The sequence below is a fragment of the Myotis davidii genome, unplaced genomic scaffold (genome assembly GCF_000327345.1).
Source record: "Myotis davidii unplaced genomic scaffold, ASM32734v1 scaffold78, whole genome shotgun sequence".
NCBI lineage: Eukaryota > Metazoa > Chordata > Mammalia > Chiroptera > Vespertilionidae > Myotis > Myotis davidii.
This window is the reverse complement of record NW_006290305.1, coordinates 5363359-5383487: the sequence shown is the minus strand read 5'-3', so window position 1 is coordinate 5383487 and position 20129 is coordinate 5363359. Positions and strand designations below refer to the sequence as shown.

Here is a 20129-nt window from a genome sequence, read left to right as displayed (position 1 = left end):
AGTCAAATGCGTGGAATAATTTAGGGAAGTTTTTAAGAAAACAAATGGCTTAGAGTCATGGAGTTGGATTGTGTGCTTCTTTATACCAAGAGAAATCAGTGTGCCCATTCATGCTGCCTCTAAAGGCGTGTGGCCATCGGTAGAAACTCATACAGGAAAGAACTCCAGTAAATTACTCCAGACTGAAGGTGAGTGGTCAGAAAATCCCAGAAGACAAACTTTTGTCCTGCAACAAAAGCAAACCATTGTCAAGATTTCTAACATAATTATAAGGGCAGGACTCAAATCCTGGGTTCCAAAGGATCATTGATGTCATAGTTTGTTGCATTAGTATAGGCATGATTAAGGCTGAGTAATAAAAACACAACTGCTTTCCATAGAATTGCTACTCCAGAAATTGTTTTGTATGTATGAAACTAAGGAATATATCCTGACATTTGAGGGGGGAGGGGAGTAAAACTTAACTCATGGCAAAAATTCATAAATGTTTAGGTTCTGTGAGCTTATTACTTTGAAAAGTAATGTAAGTGAGACTCAGGAAGATTATAGACTAATCTTTATAAGGTAAAGAAATATAGGATAACTCCACTTCTTTCTCTGCTGGAATTCTCTACATATTTTCTGTCCTGTGTGTCAGGCCTCCAGGCTATAAACTTATTATTAACAGTTCTGCTTCCCCTGCTTTCAAGTTTCTTTTAAGCATATTTCTTTTATTGATTGAAGTTCTGCTTGTTACAAATTCTTTCTTATCCTGAACTTCTGAAGTGTTCTTCCCAGAGGAAGCACTTAAGCGATAGTGTCTTTCTCACCTAAGTCCTCTCCTTTAAGCCCTTTACATTCCAGGACAGGCCCATGGCCTGCTGGGTAGAGTTAGGTGTCCACCTTGAAGGGAATTCGGGTCCTTCAGCAAGTCTGAGCCCATGATGTCTGAGCTGGCACCAGTCTTCCCAGCCAGTCATTAAAAATGGGTTGTCCTCACTATCATAAAATGAGTGCTATGGGATACATAGCTAAATAGCCCCTTTCTCAGGACTTACCTATAATCGGCTACCTTCAAATTAAACATGCTGTTTATGAGACGTGATGTAAGTGAAACTTCTGAATAGAGCGTTTTTCTCTAAAACTTGCATGATTAAGAAGATACCTCATAAATCAGCCTCCTTCATAAGGCTTTTGGGTCCAGGGTGGGTTGTTATTTTGGAACTAGTCTGTGAAGGACACATACATAACTGAATATATGGCTGCCAATCCTGTACAGGCTGCAGATAATCTCCCTCATTTACTTTAGTTTATTAGGGATTAAAATGATAGAGTGTTAGAATAAGCCTTAAAAACCAGTAAAAAAAAATGACGCATTCTTTTTTTCAGTATTTACTGCTGGTTTTAATGATGCTTAATCTTAACCAGCTAAATTCAAACTCAGGTAGTATTTCTTTTGCATTTTCCATTTGCATCAGCCATCAACTTTGATAGCAGTAACACTCTCTTTTTTAATAGATTTATTCATGAGTCATACTGCAAGCATAGCACTTAATTCATTCAATCACTGATTTGACATTTATTGAGCACCTCCTGTGTTCCAGGTATAGAGCTTCTAATTCTTATAAAGAGTTTTACTCTGTGGTTTCCCAGTCTCCTGATATCAAGCATATTTGCATTAATAGCATGAAAACATACACGTATACATGCTCTTATGAATGAAAAATTACTATTATATTTGTCATGGCAGTTAAGAAAAGACAACAGTTATGTAGCTAATGGAGGGGGGGAAACATATATTTCAAAACCTATCTCATTGTGTGCAGCAGCTTATACATGGTCAGTGGGACAGGTCTGAATATTTGACCCATTGAACATTTGTAGTTTTGTTTACTAGATCAACGCAGTCCCTCCTAGAAGCAAATAGGAGATACCTGATGGATACATTCAAAAGTGCCTTCAGCTACTTCTTGCTTTAATTGTGCTGACATCATGCTCCTACAAATTCTATTTGAGGCTATACTTACTAGTACACTAGGAAACTTTGGTAAGATAGTGAGAACTCTGTAGTTCCTTTTGGCTCAGAATGCAGTACGTGCTGGTTAAGTTTGCCTTGGTATAGGTGGAACCTCCCTTTCTTGTCTAATACCAAAGAAAACAAGCACCTTGGTGAGCTGACCTCAGCACAAGAAGACTGTTGGATAAAACAAAAAGTGTTCATAATTATTGGCTGATTTAATTCACTGAATGAAGGCAGCTCAGACTGCAGAATGCTAGTGAGTTTGGTAAGCAGTCCTGTCATTGCATTGGGGAGTGTTTCTTAAACTATTTTGTCCTCAAGCAACAGTAAGAATACCTCAACACCCAATTCACACACACACACACACACACAGACACACATGTAAATTTAACTGAAGTAAAAGCTTTAGACACTCTAGTAGCAGTGCTATTCCTGAATAGATGAATATTGTTCTATCTCGTTCCCTTTTATTCTAATTCATTTTTGTAATTCTAGCCACTAACAAATTTGATTAATTCCCCACCAATGATTTATAACCCACAGGTTTAAAAACTGCTTTACTAAACCACTAGATTTTGAAGATGATGAAAGGGAGCAGAATATATACTTGGAATAAAAATTCTGTCTACCTCAAAAATCCTACACTCAAGTGCACACAGAGAAAATGCTAGAAACTGGAAATGCTTCTGGTTTCTACTTCATTCCTTTTATTTTGTGATTAATTGCATGTAATATAAAACTGGGGAAGAAAATTAAAAGCTGTACATGCTAGAAATTCTCTTTAAGATTTTCTAGATAATTTTATAAATATGTCTAGGCTATTTGTTTTATATTAAGATATTTCTATTTATGATTTAATGACCTAGCCAGCTCTGAGGTACTATTGAGAATGATTTCCTAAACTTATCATCTGTTTTGGTTAATCCATACGTCAAATACGATAAGATCTGTATCCTAGAGTTTGTATAAATAAAGTGACTCCTGGAATTCAAGTGCAAATCAGATATATCAGAGCATGAGAATTGCTTGCTAGATACAATTAGTGCCTCAAAAAATACAGAACTAGCGAACAATTATTTCCACATAAAGTTCCAAGTTTTGTAAAAGATACAAGCAGCATATGTGTACATTATCAAAGGTAAACACTGCCGGATGTTAAAGTGGTGAAAGGAGATTTTACTCAATAACTACTGACAGGTGACGGAGCTGAGTTCCATTCCAAGTTGTGTAGAGGTGACTGGGCATTTTAACGAGAGAATGATGGAGAAGGGAGGGCGGCAAACAGGGACTCCACAGTCAGGGAAGCTGGAAGGGTGTGTTGGTGCCTGTGAAATGCATCTGAGTTTGCTAACTGGCACTGACTGAAACAGGCTTTTGAGTCCCCCGGAGGCTGGGAGACAGGGAGACAGGACTCTGTTTGCTGGAACAGTCAGTCCTTTGGCCAGCCTGAAGTTTCTTCAGGCAGGCACTTTCAGAGAATCCAGGGTCACCTAGGAATGCGACACTGAGCTGTTAGAAATGATGTTAATGTTTTGTTTAAGTCTTTATAGATCAAGATTGAGGCCTAGCTGAGAAAGGGCTCAGAGGACCCTGGTAGAGTTTGGTCAAGGAGACAGTTTTTGTCACTTCTCACCCCTTTCCATGTGAAGAGCAGTGACTTATTGGGTTGATGGCATTTGAAAAGGAAGTGAGGATATTTGATCAACTTCTGTGCATTGTCCTCAGTTCACAAATGTTCTTTAATGTCAAAAAGGGCTCAGAATTCCCCTCCAAGCCTTAAAAATAAATCTAAGGCATTATTTTTTTAATAGTTGACTATTGTTCTCCAGTAAAGTATGACTACGTTATGATCTGTTTACCCAGTCTCTTATTATATGGACATTCAGATTTTCACCACTTTTCTCCCTACTAAAAACAAACTAGAATAAATAACCTTCTCTATGTATGCTGTCTATTATAACTTTTATTTCTAAACAATTCTCAAATATGAGTAAAGAGCAAGTTTGTTTTTCACATGGAACTGACTAGATAACATTCCTCCCAATTGTAGCAGTTCACGCTTCCACCAGAGTCCCTTACGTGGCCCTTCCCACAATTTCACCTGCCCTGGACGTTTACAACCTAATGTGTCCAGTATGGGGTTAAAATGGTATTCTAATGACTTTTCCTGAAGTTGGGGTTCTTTGCCAATGTTTATTAGCTATTTGCATTTTTTCTTCTATATTTGTCTGTACGTATTACTGGCAGTCACTGTTCTTTGGGCATAAGGATGTTTCATTTTTGGATAATCAAATATGTTCCCAAAAATGTTCCCATTTTCCTCTCCTTTTCCAAGGTTTTTAATTTGAGAAGTTCTTCACACAGGTCAGATTATTCAGCCATTACCCTGATTTTTAGCTCTTTGTTGAATCCATCTAAATTACCACTGATAGGGTGTGGAGTGTGGCTGGGGGAAACATCTAGCTTTTTTCCAGATAAACAACCAGTTAGACGGCTCTAATTATTAAGTAAACTCTTCTTTTCTCATGGGATTGAAATGCCATATTGTCATATTTAAGTTCTCAACTTTAGATTTGCATGGTCCTCTTTGTCTCTCCCTATGCTATTATCATAATCTTTGATTATATTGATACTAGAGGTCCAGTGCACAAAATTCGTGCATTGGTAAGGTCCCTAGGCCTGGCCAGCGATCAGGACCGATCAGGGCCTTCCTTCCCCTGGCTGACTTCATTCCGCGCCATCCCCTGGTGATCAGCGCACGTCACAGCAAGCAGTCAAACTCCCGGTCAGGCAAACTCCCAAGGGGACAATTTGCATATTAGTCTTTTATTATATAGGATCATGTGATAAAGCTAGAATGTTCTCCTAATACCTCACCACTTATATTTCCATGTCTACTTACCAGTTCTTAAATGCCGGGCCTCTCTCACCATTTGAACTCCTCTCCTCACTTTCTGCCTCATTCCACCCCAGTCACCCTGACCTCCCTGTTCTTTGGACACAACAGCCATGCTCCTACCTTCAATCTTTTGCCCTCATTTTTCCCCTGCTTGCAGTAGTCCTCCCCAGCTATCCACTTAGCTGGCTCCCTCACCTCCTATAGTGTTTGCTCAAACCTACCTTCTCACTGAAGTCTGCCTTGAGAACTCACCCTTCTTAACAGCACAGCCTTCCATGACAACTCCCCACCCCTTCCACACAGTCTGTCCCCTTACGCTGCTACTCTCTCCTATTTTATAGCACTGTCACCCTCTGCGATTACTTGTTATGTTTGCTACTGCCTTTCTCCCCCTCCTAGAATTTGTCTCCTGAGGGCAGGAATCTTCATCTGCTGTGTGCTGACATATCCAGGCACCAAGACGGTGGCCCAGCCTAGACCACTGCAGAAGCACTTTAACTGCTCTCTGACTTACTCTGATTGCTCCCTGTTCATTCATTTCCCCAAGAGCAGCTGGGCCAACTTTCCTGAAATTGAAGTCTGGTTCCATCACTGCTCTTCGTAAAGCCCTCAAGTAGCTTCCTAGTGCACTTAGAATAAATTCCAGACTCCCAATCACAGCATGAAGGGCCTGCTCCATGCCTGGTCTCGCACTCAGTCCTCAGCTCATATCACTCTCTCACTCACTGCTGAGCTGATTATTGTTTCTCCAAAGCACCAAGCTGGATCTTGTGCCAGATGTTTGCCCATCCTGTTACCTCTGACCACAACGCCCTTCCCCCAGACTTCATATCACCAGCTCCGCCTCAGCAGGCAGGATCAGGCACAAAGGTCATGTTCTCAGAGAGGCCTACCTAGCCCGCAGTACCTGAAGTGCATGGCCCTGCCAGCTTGCTGGCCATGCCTAGCCCATCACTCTGCCACTTTTTGAGGTCCCCTATTACGCTATGTCTCCCTCCTAGAATGTGGTCGGAGCAGTGCTTTGTCTGTCTTGTTCCCAAGGCATCCCCTTATGCACCAGTGGGAATTCAAAAGTATTTACTGAAAGGTGAACAGTGGATGATCTTTCTTATGAAGTTTACTCTTAGGTATTTTGTGGCTTGTATCACTATCATGAGATTTAGTTTTATTTTAATTATTTCACAGAGTGGACTCCCCACTCACATCAACTTTATCTGTGCCCATTCCCAGACTCTGTCTGTCCACTGCTCTCCCTTCACCTCTCAGAGCCAGCCAGTGGAAGCTTGGCACTCCGTGAGAAGCTGTTACAGGGCTAAATGCAGCTAGGTGGCATTTGTCCTTCTGTGGACCTCAGGCTCTTTATTTGTAATTTGAAGGTGTAACTGAAAAATCAGACCTTAGCCTCAATGAATTGCTCAGACAACTGGCTACAGTTTGAAGATGGTGGGATTGTTCATTGAACTTGAGCTCAGTCAGTGGCAGGAACAGCAAGTACAGAGGTCCTGTGGTAGGACATAGCATGCCCAAGAATAAAGAACTGCACAGAGGCCATTGTGGCTGGAAGAATGTATGGGAGCAGTCAGGTTGTGCAGGCAGAAAGAGGCTGATGTTAAGGACATTGGCCTTGATCCCAGGGGCAGTGGGTAGCAGCTGAGGTGTTTTCAAGAGGGGCAGACAGGTTCAAGCATGTACAATGTACTCTAGCCACACTAGAAACATTGGAGGGGAAATCAAAGAGGCCAAAACACAGAAGTAAAGCAAAGACATGGAGGATCGTCCCAGCTTAGAAAAACACAAATAGAGGGAGTAGACAAGAATAGACGAGCTAGCCGAAACTGGTTTGGTTCAGTGGATTGCAGCTGATCGATGTTTCTCTCATCATCGATGTTTCTAACTATCTATATCTCTCCCTTCCTCTCTGTAAAAAATCAATAAAATATATTTAAAAAAAAAAAAGAATAGACGAGCTAAATGCCAGGAAATTAATACAGTTGAAGTACTGGCCCTGGGTTATGTGTAATATGCAGTCTGCATGGAAGAGCACTTGGTAAGGAATTTAAAGGACAGGTTCAAACCTATCAAAGGACCCTGAGTACCTTAGAGATAGAATGGCTTCATTCAACTTCTTGCCTGAGATATCCACTTTATTTTGAGAGCTATTTACTGTGGTATGCATATGAATCAAAACTGATAAAGAGCATAAACAATAATACTCATTGTTTGAATATATGGGTGCTGAGATAAAATCTGACCACCTTTAGCTGCAGGCAGTTATATTTGCCCTTTCAATCGTTCAGTGATTAGACTCATAAAGTGTTGTATTAGAGATTGTTAATTGAGTCAACTATGAAATGTGTGTAGAAGTATTTTTATCTCCTACCTACTACAGGGCCATATTTTACATATCGTTATACTTTTCACAATCTGCCACTCAGCCCTTGGCACTTAAAAGGCATTTAGAGACCAGCTATAAATTTCCAGTGGAATGAAGTCATTTGTAAAAAGATGAAATTGCCTTTACGGTATGGACTAATTTCCACACCACTTTTTTTTAAAACAACCTACAGGAGCTCCCAACTGTGTCTGCCTTAGGGAGAGTGGGACTCCAGGAGGTGTGCAGGGCCCAGTGTCACTTAGACCTCTGATGGCCAGCCTCCCATCAGACACTTTCAGGAAGTGCATACAGTTCAGCTCTGATAGAAATACAAGTTACAACCTTTCAATCTTTGAAATGCTTAGCTGTAGGGAGCTCTGCTCTGCATTGCTCCAAGAGTATTCCTGGTCCCTACTATAGGAGGGAAGGATTCACTCAATCATCCTGTGCGTAAAGAACTCTTCATGTCCTTGAAGACCTTTATATGCAACTAGAGGCCCAGTGCCCAAATTCATGCACAGGTGGGGTCTGGCCAGCCTGCCCCAATGGGGGCCCATCAGGCCAGGCCAGCAGGGGTGAGGGACCACGGGAGGTTGGCTGGTCGGCCCTGCCCCCGATTGCAGTGTTGGGGGCCAATTGGGGGTGGGGCCGGCCTGGGGGAGGGCAGCTCCCTCTGTGGTTGGTGTGAGGGTCTTAATTTGACTTCTACTTCCTGAGTCTGAACCTGGTTTTCCTGTCACTCCTTGACTTCATTCATGCACTTTTGATATGGGCGTGGTAACCTCACTTAGATGTTTAGGGCTCCTGTCTTTGAGCTGCTGTGTAGTTTACCGCCTCCTTCTCCTGCCTCTTCCTCCTTCCCAGCCCCTTCATTCTCCCCCCGCTTCCTTTGGCCAAGTTTACTGAGTCAGTAGGTGACTCAACCTGAATGTTGACTCAATAATCAAATCAGTGGGCATTTATTAATTTGGCTCACAAAAAGGCTCACAGCAAAGGTGTTGGGGGGCTGATCAGAGGCAGGCCAGCCGGGGTGTGGGAGCGGGGGGATCTGATCAAGGCCCGAATCAGGCTGGTTGGCTACCACAGTGCACGTCAGCACCTGTTTGGTCATTACTGTTACTGTGACAGTGTCCTGGACAATTTGCATATTCATCTATTATTAGTATAGATAGACTAGAGGCCTGATGCACAAAATTCGTGTAAGGGGCTCAGCCCTCACAGCCACAGTGGTTGCCTTGGCCCTCGCAGCCCCAGCTTCGTCCAGAAGGACGTCCAGAAGGTTGTGTGATTGTCTGGTCTAATTAGCATATTATTTTTTTATTATTATAGACTAGAGGCCTGGTGCATGAATTCATGCATGGGTGGGATATGGCTGGCCCACCCCAATGGGGACCCATTCAGCCAGGCTGGTGGGGAGAGGAAGGGCCACAGGTGGTTACCAGCCAGTCCTGTCCCCAATCTGGGTGTTGGGGGGTGATTGGGATTGGGCTGGCTTGGGGGGAGCTGCAGGTGGTTGGCTGGCTAGCCCCACCCTCAATTGGGATGTTGGGGGCCAATAGGAGGCCAGGCCAGCCGGGGGTAGGGGGCGGCAATCGGGACCCAGATCAGGCCAGTTGGCTGCCTCAGTGCATGCCATAGCCTCCAGTAGTTCTGGTCATTCTGGTCGCTGGGCTTTTGTATAGATGATATAGATATAGATATAGATATAGATATAGATATAGATATAGATATAGATATAGATATATAGATTAGCTGTGTTAAGAGATTAGAATTCAAAGAAGTGTAACTTGTGCTCTTTGCCTCAAGGAACTTCTATTTATCATCTTTGTTAAAACCAACATAAACAGTTCAATATATATTTCACTTTAACAAATTGACCAGTATCTTAAACCATTTGTCCTAAGTGTGTAATGAAGTAAGTTAACATAAATTTATTTGTACTCTAAAATTGCATATCTATATGATATCAGAGTCATTTTCAGTGTCAGAAGCTTTCATGTGACTTTTTGAGAGAACTTTAGGTAAAAATTAAGGAAAGAAAGTCTCTCTTTTAGACTTTTTTATAAGTAATAATAGCCAAACTCTTTAAGTTGATAATCAGTTTATTGGAAATAGTGGCTGAATTGGAACTACCATTTCCAACTGCTTTTATCAAATGCAGTGTTATATATACATGGAGAATTAACAGTTCATATGCCCCATCTTGGGCATTTCTTATTAAACAGTGAGCATGGTATCAGTGCTGAATATTTTGGCCATGGAGGCCGATATTGAAAGTTAGTGTGAGGAGAATTTGGTTGGAATTTCTTATAAGGATTGCTTAAGGATTCTAAAATTTCCTTTTCAGCTAGAGAGAATGTAAAGTGAGGGGAATTTTTTATTCTTCCTGCAACAGCAGCTGAATGCATTTTAATGGGCTGTAGTGTCACTGGTGATTTATTGCCCTTTTTTGTTCTTTTATGTGTTATATTTGTCATTCTGCTATGGCAGTTTCATCTATAAAACAGTATAGTTACAAGAAAATGGTAAGAGGATACAGGAGTGTCATGGGAGATTCTGTCCCCTTTTCCTTGTCATTTTGTGGAAGGAAATGCTGAGTCAAATGTCAAGATTTTGGTTTCAGAAATAATATCTTTTAAAAGATGTATACTGCACCAAGTAGTTTTGTTTTCCATTGTCACTGCATATACTTTTGGATTTCTATATAAAAGCTTTTCAGTGCAAGACAACAATTTAATTTTTCAATATTATTTTGTGTTTTCTCTTTCTATCAGCAAGAAAAAAGGAAAATAAAACAATATATTTAACAGTCTTCTGTTTGCTTAAGGCATAGAGCTTTCTGGCTTGTAGAGGATAAATTGAAATTCTGTACTTTGGGAAATCTACCTCTTAATTTTGTTAGCAATCTGGTGCCTTGTGCATGTTTAAGAAGAATGCTGGGACTAAATAATGAGCTCAAAACCAAGATTTCAGTAAAAGATGCAAAATATTGGGAAAAGAAAGTATCTATAGTTTCAAAACATAGTTTAAGTTTTTGCATGAAACAATTAATTTTAATGAGTTTAATTATTCTTGACTTTTCTATACGGAAATATATTTCAATCTTATAATAAAATTAAGTTAATTTATTTTTTATATTAATAAGCATGGAAAAGTCATGAATATTTTAAAGACATTTATCTAAACTGAGTGACAATAGCATTTCACTAAGTCTTTATCTTTACCCCAGTGGCTAGCATGAAACTCCACCCTACTGTTGATAGATGCCAACTATGATCATTTGATTTTCATCCCTTGCTTTAGAAAACTGTTACTACAATTTAGGATAAAAGGTGAATTTGTAGGCAAAAGGCCATGTTGTACTACTGTGTGATATTTGTTTGGTTGACTTTGGACTAGTCTCTCTTGTAAATAAGTATTTTTTAAATACTATAAACTACTTAGTATTTGTGAGATGTTTTTAAAAGTATTTATGGGTGTGATCAAATATACTTAATCAGAATGGAAAGGAAGTCAGAATTTCCTTCATTATCTTAACTCAGCCGGATGTTGAAAAGGCAGCAAATCAAGAAACTATCAAGGATAGATCTAGAATAAACAAAACTCCCTTCTGAACAAAGAATTCTTCTCTTAAATACTTCCTGGCCTTGTAAAAGAATTAAGGGAAAGCCAGGGCCTGCGAATTGAAGGAGAGAAGGAAAAAACAAAACACCATCTTTTCAACAGAAATACCTCATTTTATTTGCCCTTTTGACACTATCAGTGTCCAGACATGTTCACCAATGTCTTCAGTGTACTGAGAGGGAGGCCCAACGATTTTTTAAAATATTGGCTCATAAATTTCTAGCATGTTCAAATTACATACACCTTTGTCCTCCCCACCCCCATGCCTGCCCGACATACATACTACTTGTAGAATTATCCTTGTTTTTAATGTGAGAGGATCTGGGATTTAGCTTTTAATGTCTGATTTGTTCACAAACCATGGCTTTTCCAGCTCAGCTACCATATATTCTCAAGCAAATGATCCCCTCCCCCCTCTCTGGGAGGGTTGTCCTAAGGACAAGGGGAGGTAGCTCTCCTTTGTGGAACTGTAGCTCTTCTCTAGTCGCTTTCCCTTTCCTTATACTAGTATTTGGCAGACAAATCCAGGCCTTCAAGAGGGAGTTTCTCTCTCCTTGATGAAAATGATTTAAAACATTATTTTTATTTTTAAAAATCAATAAATCATGGAATAAAATGCAACATTTGCATGCTTTATGTTCAAAGCTGAAACAAAAAAGACTTCAGTGAAATTTCAATGTAAATGTAGGCCACTGGGGATAAACCTCAGATTTGTGCTGGTACTGGCCTCTCTTCTGCACTTAGGGGGACCAGTGACCAGTGCATAGGGACAGTGAGGTTGAGACTGCAGAGCATTTTCTAAGCCACAGGGCACACTTCCTAGGGCAGTTTTCAAATATGTCAGAGAGGAATCTGGGCTTAAGGATTCTCTGCACCAAATTTTGATAGGGTGGTTTTCATGGACTCTGCATCCCAGTGTACATAATTTAGAAAGCATTTACTTTAGATAGAAGGTAGTGAGTTCAAGTCAGCTCTTGGGGAACTCTCCTAAACTCTCAATTTCAGCTTCCATATTTGGAAAACAGGGAGAATACTATTTTTTTAATTTCATGGTGGGCAGTGAGAGATGGACTACAATAATACACGCATATAAAAGACCTCACACAAACCTGGCTCAGGCTAAAGGCAGAATTTGGAAATGGCAGTTGCTGATAACTTTTTCTGTAGCTTTGTAGTTGTTATTCTAATCAAGGATGATTTTATGGCCCTTAAGGCTTTCAAGAGAACTAGGAAATTACACTGGGCCACCACCAGTCCCAAGTTTTTGAATTTCACAGGCCTTCAGAGAGGTGCAATATTGAACTTTTGGGAAAATGAATGGATTTCTTGATGCTGCATAGGGTGTTATTTACATGAACACAATGTGGATGGCATGGTCCCCAGGAGCACCAGAGCATGAGAGGAATATTATTATTCTCTCATATGTCAAAATCGGCAATGAGTCCCCCACGGGCAAATAATTTCCATTTGCCAGTCTTTGGGATATAAGCAGCAGCAGCCTGACCCAGGCTGTGATCTTGCTGCTGGCAGAGATGGTGATGATGATAATGATGAAAAAAGTTACTGCATTTTCAAAAACAACTACTTTTTTGAAGCAGGAATAGCCGAAAGCAGTGTATAAACTATTCTGTGCTTTCTGTAGCCCAGCACAGGGAACAAAACACCTGGCTCCCTTTGTCATCCTGGCCATTCGGGGTTCCTTTGTTCTCACTGTCCTTGGTTTAAATGTGGACACCATTCGTTGTGTTTGTCCTTCAATAACATCAGTTCTCAAGAGAACCTAGGAGTGTGCATTGTAATAGAACTCTGTTCAGAAGGATTATAGATGATCTCATTAAATAATGTTTTCAGGCTCTGGGTATGAAGTTGGAAAATATAGTGGTGTGTAAGGGAATGAGAAGCATCACAATTTCTTCAACATGTTGTTTTCATTTGGAAGAGTGAAAAACTATCCCTGAGAAACAGTCTTTGAAAATGAGCCCGGCACCTGCCTTGGGCCTAATAAATGGCATCTGCTCAGCACATCTATCAGTATCTCTGATGAGCTTTCCCATTTGCTCTGCTGAACATCCAAGCAATACATCACTCAGCGATGTAATTGATGTTCAGCTTAATATGTATAACTTACTTATTGGTATTGCTAATGATGCAATTATTAATTCTACTTTATTATTAATTATAACAGTTAATTCTTCAAGTTGGAGCTCTCTTAGTCAAAATACTTTTTGGCAGATAAGTTTTTGTCTGGGAATTTGCCTCGGTGCTGTCTTATTTACTCAAGATTATTAACCAACTTGGCAAGTTCTTCTCCTATGTCTTTAAATACTTTCTTTCCCAAACGGTGTATATTTATGTACATGCACATGGGTAAAGATCACATCAGAGTGAGTTACACGTCTTTTAGCCAGTTAGGGGCCTAATAAAGGGAATTTTCAGATTTCTACCTTATTTCATAAGGAATTAAGAAGTTAAAAAAGCAGTCCTGTAAATGTATAAAATGATTGTATAATCATTTTATTAATTGAAATTTTTCTAAAAAGCTCAAATCATATTAGCATCACCTTATTAAAAGTTGCTTTTTTTTCTAAACAGCCCCAGACCATTGTAATTACTCTGCAGCAAAAACTTGAGCTAGTTTGAAGACTTCTAAAACAAATTCCAGATGTGATCATGAAAAATGGTCCATAGCCACTTAATCATTACAAGTATTGAGTTCATAACACTTTATTCTTGATGGATGCTCATTTCATGTCTCTCTCTGATATGTACCCAGTTAACTTTCTCGTCATTGATAGATATGTATTCCACTACTTTGGTGGTAGAAATATAACATTTTGCCACTGGTATTTATTTTCATGTTCTCTTTCTATTAATCTCATTTTTCCATTGATGAAACTTTGGTCAGTAAATTTATTGGTAAAGACTTTTATCTGTCACCAGTGTCCTTAGCAAAACCCATCCTCTGTGCACTCTCTTGGCATGTTCAGGGGAGCCAGTGTGCAGACATTTTCCTTCTTCCTCAGCATATTGCCTGGATGCCCATGTGAGGTGATTCAAAAATTGCTGCAGATGCCTCTCTTCTTTTATTTTTTAATATATTTTATTGATTTTTTACAGAGAGGAAGGGAGAGAGATAGAGAGTTAGAAACATCGATGAGAGAGAAACATCGATCAGCAGCCTCCTGCGCACTCTCCACTGGGGATGTGCCCGCAACCAAGGTACATGCCCTCGACCGGAATTAAACCCGGGACCCTTCAGTCTGCAGGCCGACGCTCCATCCACTGAGCCAAACCGGTCAGGCAGATGCCTCTCTTCTTAATAACCTCTCACCAAATACTGGGGATTAGTGAGGGAAAGACCACAAAATGCAATCTGTTGTCTTTACTTTCCATGTCTACCTTTTCTTCCTTTTTCTTTCCACTTATACCCATTGTCCTATGTCTGAGAACTTTAACATAAATGGAAATGGATAAGTAGGCTATGAAAACCATAACCATGCAAATGAAAAAGACAGAAACATTTAAATGAGATTTATTGTGAGAAATCTTTGATTCAGCAAACATGTTTTTGCATGTACTGTGGCCACCTAATAAGATGCTAAGCAAGGTCTGTGAGGATCAAAAAGTAAAAGCAACTTTGTCCCAAAGGGTTTATGTTAGAGTATGTGGCACAAGGGACTTATTACAATAACTGCACACAAGGTTGACAATAGGAAGCTCTATGCAAGAGGGGTGAAACTTCCTATTGAAGTCCAGTAGGAAAGAGAATACTTTCTACAACAGCATTTGGGCTAAGTGCCCTTTGAAGGCAAGTGGTATTTAAACCTACAGAAAGTGAGGAGGGGAGTGCTTCCATGCAGGAGCAGCGGGAAGAGGACATGTTGGCTGTCTGAGGAAAACAGAACATTCCCATTTGGTTGGAACACGGGTGGATGAAGAAAAGTAGAAAGAGGACAATCATAAAGTCAGGGAAGCAGGAGGGAACCAGCTCCTGGAAGACCTTGATGGCCTTTTAAAATAAGCATTAGAAAACTCTTGGTGTTTTTGTTTCTGAAATGAAAGAGTGACCTGATTAGAGTTGTTCTTTAAGAAGATCAGTGGGGCTTCAGTATGTAAAAGACTGGATGTGATATCTACTTGGGAGTCAAGTACAAAAGTCCAGAAGAGTAGTAAACATGTCCATGGCAGTAGGAATGGAGAAGGGATGAAGAAAACATAGTGTTCTTTGACTTTGTTGAGATTGGGCAGGGTGGTGATAACTAACCTCTCTAATATCCTGTGACCACTCTTCAACCCAAAGAGAGACTGAGAGAACCCCCTTTTAATAGGTTTCATTTTTATGTGCTGGGGGTCAAAGTGTCCTTTATGTATAACCAAAATGTATTTACTTGTTCTGACTTTTATTGTGTATCTAGTATATTCTACGCACTAAGGACACGGAGAGGGAAAAGGTGCAGTGTTTCTCTGTAAGAATTTGAACTCCTGCTCGTTCAGGCCTGTGTGTGTATGTTAAAAAATATGCCACATTCATACACAGGTCTCACATGATCATTGTTCTCTTTACAAATGCCTCCTGCATATCTGAAGACATTCATTCAAGAAAGATTTACAAAGTGACCACTATGTCAAAGACATTGTGTTAATCTCAGGAAGTCAAAGGTGGACGAGAAATAGTCTGCACTCGTGAAAAGCTCCAGTGGAAGACAGTGTCATGGCACCTGCTGGTCTTTTCTTGGTTAGATAAGTGACCTCAATTCCTTTTTTCTTTATTCATAGTCCTTTTTTTCTGCCCTGTGGATCACCCATATTTTTTTCTTTGATTCCTTTTCAGCGTTTCTATTTGGAACAGCCTTTTGTACCCTGGAAGGATTATTATGTGCATGCATTCCTCTCGGACATTTCAGAATCACATTGACTGCATTACCAGCCCTTTTTTCTCCGCAGTTAGGCCCAGAAAGTCCTTCGTCCTCATATGTTTATCCTACTTTTCTTTCAGGATTTTAATTTTCTTATTGCATTGTTCTGCGTTTTTGTTTGTTTGGTTGTTTGGTTTGTTTTTTGTGTGTGTGTGTTAGGCTCTCCCCTTTACAAAGGATCAAGATGATTTTGAACATGAGTCTTTTCTTCCAAAGTGTTAGCAGTAATCACCTGAGTTTACTGTATTACTGGAGAAAGTTGTGATGCAGATAAATAAGAGTGGACTTCATAGACTTACTTAGATCTAAAGTGTAGCCCCTCCATTTTCCTTCTCATTGACTTAGGGCAAGCTATCCTGACTGCTTCTGCTGCCTTGGTTTCCTCACTTGTAAAATGGTAGTAATTATACCTTATGGTGTAATCCTGTAAAATAAAAGCCTAATATGCTAAGTGTCTGATCATCCATTCAACCAATCAAAGTGTAATATACTAATGATATGCTAAGGCCACTCAATGGCTCACTATAACGTGCACTGACCATCAAGAAGCAGGCGCTCCAACCAGTAAGTTAGCTTGCTGCTGGGGTCCGGCCAATCAGGACAGAGTGAGATAGGCCAGACATGCCCTGGAGCCCTCCCGCAGTCCCTCCCTGGCTGGCCAACCTCGCACATCCCTCCCCAGCCCCAATTGTCCACCGGTGGGATACCTTGGCCTGGCCTGTGCCTTCTCATAATCCGGGACCCCTCGGGGATGTTGGAGAGCAGGTTTCGGTCCGATCCAGCAGGCCAGGTGGAGGGACCCCACTGATGCATGAATTCATGCATTTACTAGTATTAAATAAAATTTGGGTAAGACACCTGACATATAAAGTAGGTCTTCCAAAATGTCAGCCTTCTTCCTGTCTAATTTAGTAACATCAAATTAGCATGCTTTAAATTTTTACACTTAAAATATATTCTAGTTTCTACTTGTTGTGGGTAATTCTAAAACTAGGATTTTATTCCATCAGGTTTGCCTCTTTATTGTGTAAAAGGATATTTTAAAATAGTGCATTAAAAGAAATAGGCTAACTGATAAAGTGTAGTATTATATTAGAAGATGTTTTTAAAACAACAGACCAATTAAATATTTTTTCTGTTTTTCTGACCTGGGAAAACCTCCCTCGCAGATTTTTAGGAACAACGGCTCTTGAGTTGGATTTTTCTTCATGTTGTGTAGAGAATGACCTAAGGTGTTATATATAGATTCCTGGGTTCTACCTCAGACCCTGGATCCAGTCAGTGGGAAACCCAGCCATCTGCAGGTTTCAAAAACTCTCCAAGTGATTCTTAAAGTCACTTTCCTTGGAGAGTCTTTGTTCTAAATTATATTGAACAGAATGACACAGTTAATATAAGCCTTATTTATTAAAGAATTTCATTGTTTGAGGAAAAATTGCCTGTTTACTAAGTCAGAGTTGGGAGATTGTGTGACCCCATTCTGTCCTAAGACCCCAAAGAATCCTTTGTACATTTCTAAGGTCCACCTTGTGTGTATGTGGCTTATTGGCCTGTGAGGCATGTCACACTTCTGCATGCATTTTGCTAGACTATATTTTTTGAACCTCAGAAATACTGGTTATTCTAGCAAGCAGAGAATTTTTTAGGTATATGTACTTTTTGATAAGATAATAAATGACAGAATCCAGGCAGTAGACAAAACTTCAAGGGGTTTTGCAAACAGCTACAACTTTATTCAGGAAGCTGTGGTGATTCTTTGTCCCACAGGAATGATTTTTAAGAGTGAAACATAAGGTAGGCCATAACCCAAAGCCACAAAGTCTATAAGAAAATTTGAGGGGCAGTAGTTTTTATTTTAATGCCTTCAAACTCAGTTTCAAACCTTTAGAAATGTCTACTCTTAACTGGTGCAGCCTGGAAAACATCTACTCCCATTGCCTCTCTTGATTACTCACTTTATATGAAAGGTGAACACAGTTGATACTTTATTATTGACAAATCATTTCTTCATTTTATTACTTGACCATGATTTGAGAAATGCAAATAAAAAAATAAAGCTATTTCATCAGAATAGTAACAGCACTAATAATTCTCTTGAAACTTTTAGTGCCCAGATGGTAAGTGATAAGGCTTTGATAGATCATCTTCCCCTCTGGGTGTTGGCCACATCAATAACTGAGACAGTGACTGTCATGAAATTAGAACAAAAATTAAAAAAGTAGATTAATTTTTTAAAGATGGCATATATCAAACAATCCAGTTTTATATGAAAAATTATTATTCTGATTATTATTTGTAAGTCATACACGCTCTGCATGCCCTACAGTGGAAATTAGGGACAAAGGAAGAGTTATAAATTCAAAAGCATAATCAGGTTACAAACAGTACATAAAGTGTGAATGTAGATTATTCCAAGAGCAGTGATTGACTTTGCATTCCCAGGAAGAAAAACGCTATATAATTTAAATGAAAAATCGTGGAGATGTTTTGTATTATGTATAACGTCAAGGTCCAACTGAAAAACCTAAAATCAGACTGCAAAGAATTTAAACTCTCTGAGCACAAGACATGAATGAACTGTCTCACATAATCTTGAAAACCAGGTTGTTGCTATTTTTAAGAAAAAGAAAAGAAATCTACCTCTGCAAAGGGTAAAAAGAAAAAACCATGAGAATTAATTAAAATAAATTCTCTATAAAGTCATAAAAATGTTAGTACAAAATGTATAAGGCTTCCTTAATTGAGATTTTACAGTATCTGTTGGGAACAGTGCTCTTTGTGCTACACTTCAAGTAACAATATTTTTATGTATTGCCACAGCTTCCACTTTATTTTCGACTTTTTTCTTGAGTTTCATTTCATAAGTTTTCTTGAACTCCTCAGTTTCTCTTTTCAGCAGTGCCCTCCATGGTTGCTGTCCCCAACGTCCCCTTTAGCCTCCATGTACCAGGAGTGGTATGTGGAATTTGTTTTTGCCACTGAAGCTTTTTGCACGTAGCGAAATGAAGTGTTTTGTTGCTTGGATTCAGTTCAAGCGTTGAACCAAAGGAAACTCGTTTCTCCAGCAGGAAGCTGGCCATGTATTTCCATGGCACCAGCATCCACCCAGTCCTTTGCACTCTGACTCCCGAGCTCACCTGTGTGCAGCCAGTGGGGTGCCTGTGCGAGTCCCTTGTGTCCTTTCAGTTCCGGTTGCCCCCTTAGATCAGAATTGGAGGCTCCTTGCCAGGGTGAGGCAGTAGCCTTCCCATGGCCCGCTGACCGTCCTTCCTTTCCTTTCTTCAGTGAGCCTGGCTGGTTAGTACTGCCCAGGTATTCTCCATTCTCCTCAAGGGCTCCTCCACATGAATCTCAATCTCTCTCTCTCTCTCTCTCTCTCTCTCTCCCCCTCTCCCTCTCCCTCTCCCTCTCCCTCTCCCTCTCTTTCTCTTTCTCTCTCCCTCTCCATCCCTCCCTCTCTCTCTCTTCACCTCCTAAGTGTCCTCATGCAGTCTCATGGCTTTAAATACCATCTTTTTGCTGCCAACCCCAAAACGTATTCTCTAAACTTAGATGTCTCCCCACTATTTTCAACTGCCTACTTGTATCTCCTGTGGATGTCTAATGTTTCAAAACTAACGTGTCTCAAACCAAATTCCTGACTCCCTCAGCTACCTGCCCCTCTTAATTCTCTACATCTCAGCAAATAGCAATTCCATCTTTCCAGCTACTCATGCCAGAAACCCGGATGTTATACCTACACACTTAACCCAGTTCACGGGCAAATGTATCTCAAGTTTGATCTCCACTGCTACTGTCTTATTCCAAAGCATCAATAGCCTCATCCCTGATATTCCTGTTTCTACAATCGACATCCCCGCCCCCCGCCCCCCCGCCCCGCCAGCCTATTCTAAACACCATGCCAGTGGGATCCTGTTAAGTCATAAACCAGATCACATCACTCCACTCAGAATCCTCCCATAGCTCCCATCATGCACAAAAAGAGCAAAGTCTTTATAATGATCTATGGAGGTTCCCCCACTCTGACATTTCTCCACCACTTTCCCCAGCTTCCTCCACTCCGGGCACACCTCAGTATTTCACAGTCTCATCGTGTGCCTGTGAACTTTTTCTTCCCCCTGCCTAAGTGCTCCTTCCTGAATGTCGTCATATCTCACTCCCGTTCCTCTTTCCTGTCTCTGCTCAAGTGTTGCTTTCTCCATAAGCCCCCATCTCAGATCTTACTGGCACCCGCCCGCCCTAGAGTCCCCACTCCATTGCGCATGTTTCTCTGTAGCACCCACCACCCATTCACATCCCGCACAGGGGTGTGTCCAT

The 20129-nt window shown here is 40.5% G+C and overlaps 1 protein-coding gene across 3 annotated transcripts in view; it reads left to right on the top strand.

The window, feature by feature from the left end:
- PTPRM (protein tyrosine phosphatase, receptor type M) overlaps positions 1–20129 on the top strand; it is a 466311-nt gene that overhangs the window by 248428 nt on the left and 197754 nt on the right. The window lies entirely within an intron of this gene.